The sequence below is a fragment of the Terrapene carolina genome, unplaced genomic scaffold (genome assembly GCF_002925995.2).
Source record: "Terrapene carolina triunguis isolate 2854851 unplaced genomic scaffold, T_m_triunguis-2.0 Scaffold238, whole genome shotgun sequence".
In the NCBI taxonomy this organism is placed as follows: domain Eukaryota; kingdom Metazoa; phylum Chordata; order Testudines; family Emydidae; genus Terrapene; species Terrapene triunguis.
Window position 1 is genome coordinate 17,737,840 of NW_020664589.1, and position 6,274 is coordinate 17,744,113.

Below are 6,274 nucleotides of genomic sequence, written 5' to 3' on the forward strand. Positions count from 1 at the left end.
CAGAGTGAAGAATTCAGAAGATGCAGCTGCAAGTCCTGCTTTAGGTGTGATTGTTGTTGTATATGTGCATGGCGGCTTCACAAACATGGGTAGGCAAGACCCCTGCCCCAGAGACTTACAGAACACATAAGGGAGGAGTTCCACTGTCTAGATATACAGCATTTGTCTCGGTGGTGGTGCAGCATGCTCCAGAAATTGCATCACGTCAACAAAAATTCTAAACAGCTTCTGTTTGTTCCCTTCCCCGTTTTCTTGGGCACTTAGGGGAGTGGGTTGGTTGGTTTTGTTCCTGCTTTTTTCCCCAGTCTCCCAGTCAGCAAGATTCAACACTCAGATACTGTCTGTCTCCCCTGTGTTCATGCCTCCTCATTTGCCCTGCCAGCACAATGTGCATGGGAAAGAGGAATGTCCACACGGTGTGCATGAGGGCACACGACAATTGCCCAGAAAGCTAGTGCTTAAGTTCTGGTGCAGTGGGGTCTCTCAGCATGAGGAGGCCAGCCAAGAAACCAGTCATATGATGGTAGGCTAGTAACTGGCTAAGCAAGCAAGAATGAATGATCTGTTTTCAACATGGCTGCTGGGACATGGATGTTACAACAGGCACATCTTACTACAACCAGGGCTGGCTCCAGCTTTTCTGCCGCCCCAAGCGGCAAAAACAACAACAACAACAAAAAAACAAGCGGCGGCTCTTCGGCGGCAGTTTAATCGCGCCGCTTCTTCGGTGGCAGTTTGGTGGCAGGTCCCCCCCTCTCTTCCTCTTCGGCGGCAGCTCAAAGAGGAAGAGAGGGAATGAGGGACCCACCGCCGAATTGCCGCCGAAGACCTGGACATGCCACCCTGAAGACCCAGACATGCTGCCCCGATTCCGGATGGAGTGCCGCCCCTTTGAATAGGCCGCCCCAAGCACCTGCTTCCTATGCTGGTGCCTGGATCCGGCCCTGACTACAACACAGAAATACCAAGGACCAGAGTAGCTAGAAATGCGTCTCTTACCTCAGGAGCTCCCCTCTAGTCCTTGCCATGCACTAAGGCAGAGTATCCCTCGGGTCTGGCCTACACAGGGAAGCGGGACTGGTATGACTCTTTTCATCAGGGGTGCAATTTTTTTAAAACTGAAATGATGATGCTAGTATAAGCCCTCGTGTGGATGCAACTACACTGGTAAAAAGGTGCTTATACTGGCATAGTTCCCCTTCCTGCCTGGGAATAGTTATATCAGCATAAAGCACCTGTATGCACATCAGGGGCTAACGTTTAAGTAGTACAACTTCCTAGTGTAGACAAGGCATTACTGGCCAGCCAGTTTTCTATGTCAAAAGTGATAAAATCTTTGTCTCCTTCTCTGCTAAGCTCTGATTGCAGCATATGGTCTTGTGGTGTGAACCTGGAGCACTGTTGGGGCATTCTCCTGAGAACACATACCACATAGGCTGATAAAGTAATATTGATCATTAACAAATAACATCACACACACCAAGAGCAGTTTCTTCATCCACCCCTCGACCAGAGCTGTTCTCTCTGGCTTCTTTGACTGATGGAGAAGTTCAAAGGTAAAATCAGGTACAAAACTATGTTTGTTTTCTAATGCTCATTTCTCCTAACTGCCCCTGACCACAGCCTAGCACAGGCAACAAAGACCTGCTGAGAAACCGTATTCTTGCTGAGAAAAGCCCTTCTGGGAAACCTCCCGCCACATGGAGAGAAGGGTAGGGTGCTGGGCAGCAGAGAAATATCTTACAGTAAACAGAGGATTTTTATATTAAACCATTAAAAAGATCCCTGAGGGCAGCCCTAAGTAGATATTGCATTTTACTTTGAATTCCTGTTTTGACTTGACTTTATAACAAAACCATGTTTTCTGTATTTAAGCAGATACAGTAAAGGAAAGGTCATGACCGGTGCTGACACTGAAATCTCATTTGGCTCATAGGTTCCCCTAGGGTCTTTTTGCTGTGTGCTACTATAAACATATTTCAAAGTACAACCCTAAATGTCATGCCTTAATAGACAGCTGCATTCCAAGTATTTCTTGGAGTTCCTGGAATACCAGCCTGTGCTTTCGTAGAGGCATGGGGGTTGATTCTGCGCTCCCGCCCGCCAGGATAAATCAGGAGTTACTGAGACCAATGGAATGATACTAGTTTAAAAATCAGAATCAAGCCAGTGCAAAGTGAGAGGAGACTCAGGTCCATTACAGCTTCGCTTTGTGAAATAATCACCTGTCTCTCTTCATTGTGATTGAGCCCCTGTACACGTTAGATTCGCATCTGTGATAACTCAGAACAACTAACTAGAGGCCTGTAGTGACTTTCTAGAAACAGGCATGGAATCAGGATGTGGTAATTCATGCCTAGCAAATCTCTGAATATTCACAATTGTGCTCCGGTTTGAATGCTTCTCTGAATCAGCTGGACCTCTTAAATCTGCAGAATGAGGCTTGAAATCTCGCCAGATTAATCTATCCTAGGATATTCTACTGTGGCCTCCGATGGAGCACAGAAACGAAGGCCAGCCAGGATGTAAAATATTAAAGTTTTTTTTATTAAAGGGAGTCTGGGCTTTTTTGATCCTCTTAAAAGCTTTTGGCTGGTTCTCATTTACCTGAACTGCTTTGCTTGTCCCTTCCCACACCCTGGGGTATCATGCCTGTTGTATTGTAAAGATACATTTGCTGCATTTTTCATTTAGGTCTCTGCCACACACATTCTGCTGTGGAATTGGACTCTTCAACAGTGAATTTATTTTTAGGAGGCATTTCAGATCTAATAGAGTATTTACGACACTCTCTCCACTGGTCTCTAATATTGAAGTCTCCCAATAGGCGAGGTCTTTCTCCCCTAATTCTGCTTTCCAGCGTTAGGAGGGCAATGGAATTGAGTAGATTGCCTTATGGACAGGAGATTTTCTGTATATTAATTTCATGAGATTCATTTTTCAGTTTCTGGATAAAAATGGTTTGTATGTGGGCACCTGGGCAAATAACATGGGACAGAGGATCAGTAAGATTCTTTCCTCTGTTCTCAGCGGAGCTGTGATTTATGGTCAGTTTATGTTGTGTGCACTGTATGCACGTTTATTTTTCTCTTAGCTGCTATAAGAATTAAAGATTTAGGTATATACAGCAAAGGTACTACCAATTTTCTGTACTAGCATTTCACTTCCATGATCAGGCTATCAATCCAGCTTTTTCAGCAGGTCTATAAATTACTTGTGTATCAACAGGGCTGTTATGGGTCAACTAAGCAAAGCCAGATAAACCTTTTAGTAGTTCACACTGTGCCGGTTATCATAAACCTCTCAAGTGCTCTTCAAGACTATTTTGTTCTATGTCTTTATTTGAAGTCAAACATGCCTTCAGCATGACTGCTGCAAAGGCTTCTCCTACTAATGTGAGGATCCAGGGGCTAGGAACCGGGTCTACAGAGCCTGGGACTGCTGACATTCCCACAGTGCCCCGGGAGGCTATGCCAGGACACAGCCAGGGAGCCCTGTGGAGAACAGGCGCAGCGGGACGTGCCACCAGAGACCCAGAGTGACGGTACCCTGCAGCCCTCTGATTGGCCAAGCACCCTATTTAACCTTCGAGGTGCCATGAGAAGTTGATTGGGCAATTACACAGATTTTGGCCCTCTGCAATACCAGACTTTGTTTGATTTCCGGTCTCTGACCCTAGCCTGACTCTGACCCTGATTCGAGCCTGGTGCGTCCTCTGATCTCTAACCCTGGCCTGATTCTGACCCCGACTCTTGTTGATGGGACCTGGATAGCGATTCCTCCAACTCCTGCTCGGCGACTACCATCGGTAGTAGGCAGACCTCAGCCCAGCTGTGACCACTAGGCCAGAGTGCCTGCGCCCAGTACCTCACAACTAAAGCCTTCCTGGCTATGAAGATTAGCCAGTGCTTGTCTAGTTAGCTGGTGGCAGTCTGCTTTTAAGTCATTTTTGAAGAAAGGTCACTATTGTCCCCTTCCTGCAGATGGATGCGACACCCACTGGATTTGAGATTTTTAAAAGTACAACTTTAATTTCACCTGTTAATTCTGGGCTCTGAAATGCAGCCTGGCTGTGATTGCTGGGGCATGTATGATTGATGATTTGTAATGTGTTACTGCAGCTATTGAAGGAAGCCCCTGGAAATATAAGAGGTACGTCTCCAGGAGAGTCAGCTCTGGAAAAGCTAGAGACTCATTATAGAAAATAACAGGAAAACGTTTTAAATGCAGACTTTCCCACGGAAAGGGTGAAACTTGTTGTGCTGCATCTGTCAGCTTACTCCGTCTCCCACACTGGACACCCTTCTAGATTTCCCTTGGGCTTTAATAGAACCACATCTGTTAACCCTCAGCTGATACTGTTGGTAAACCGGTCTGACTGAAGCTGAAATACTGGATATTATACACATGCCTATTTGTTCCCTCTCGCTTACATGGGTGCTAGAAATTCTTGTGTGGCAGTGTACTGAGAAATGGGATACTTATCATTACCACTATTATTGACTGGTATTATCATAGCGCCCGAAGACACAGGTCAGGGTTAGGGATCCTCGGATGATATACAAACACATAGGCATGTACGATTCACGCCCCTAAGAGCTCACAAGACACAATAAGTGTGTGAGATAGGAGGCACGCTGGCATAGGTTGAGGGCAACATAGCCTATGTGCCCGGACTAATGCTTCCAAATCATTTCAACAATCTCAGCAGCATGTGGTATCCTTCTACCTGCCTTCCATATCCTCTTCAATAGTTCAGAGGCTCACTTATTCTGCTCACTGCAAAAAGCAAAAATAATTTTGTAGTTTAAATGGAAGCAAATAATTGATGTCACATGGCATTTTCTTTGCATTGATTAGCAATTTACTGAACAAATATTGCTATGTAAACCAACAATCAGTATCTTGTAATTAAAAGTGTGTTCATATTTATATGTATTCTCTTTCCCCTGAAGTTAAAACCCTCGGAAAAACATGGTCTAAAAATGCTGCTAAATTGGAAAAAAGTGTGATCTTAAAGAAATGGGAGTGAAATAAGTAAAACATTTTGTCCTTTATATAGATTAACTGAATAATAAGACAGATCAAACCATAAAATATTTAGGCTTAGATCTAAATCACAGTGAAGGTTAAAGATAAATTAATGAAAAAAATCTGTTGTTTGATATTATCTTTGAGTCTCTTGAGTTTAGATCCCTCCTGTCAAGTCCCATTCCAAAGGAACCAAATTTGATTCACCCTAAAGATTCTAAGACTTCACATGCTGTATGAATATTAAATAAACCTTCCAAGTGCTGCCAAAGCTTCTAAAATCGGTCTGAGAATAACAGTGGCAGGCACCCCAGGTCTTGATAAGGCCTTAGGACAATGGCATTTTTATTAAACTGACATGGAAATAAATGTTCAGGTTATCGGCTGTCTCCAAAGAGTTAACTCCAGAAGACACATTTCTGCACTGAACTTTCCCTGGTGGAGGGATTTCTAATCTTCATTAATATTTAAAAATGAAAGCATTGTATAATCTCAGTAGGATACCAGACATACGAGGACAAATTAATCCCTGGGGTTACTGTTGAACTCAGATGCGTTACACCATAGATGAATTTGGCCAGCTCTTCACTGGGATTAGGGAGCAGGAGTCCTGGGTTCTATCCATAATGTGTTCGGTATTCAGATTTCACCACCAAATACAGAATTCCTAGGAGGTTGGTCGTTTCTGAGCAGTTTGAAATAAGTAGTTGAAGGTGTGTTGGTTAGTTTCACCTCTTCACACAGTATTATCTGTGCCCTGATTGGATGAGCATAATACTGAGTTCAGGCATCTGGCATGAACATACATATGCTTAGAAATTGCTTTTGGGAATATTCTCTAATATTTGCTTAAAAGTTGCTGTTGCACATTCCTGATTGGTTTCAGAGTAGCAGCCGTGTTAGTCTGTATCCGCAAAAAGAACAGGAGTACTTGTGGCACCTTAGAGACTAACAAATTTATTAGAGCATAAGCTTTCGTGGGCTACAGCCCACTTCTTCGGATGCATATAGAATGGAACATATATTGAGGAGATATATATACACACATACAGAGAGCATGAACAGGTGGGAGTTGTCTTACCAACTCTGAGAGGCCAATTAAGTAAGAGAAAAAAAAATTTTGAAGTGATAATCAAGATAGCCCAGTACAGACAGTTTGATCAGAAGTGTGAGAATACTTACAAGGGGAGATAGAGTCAATGTTTGTAATGGCTCAGCCATTCCCAGTCCTTATTCAATCCTA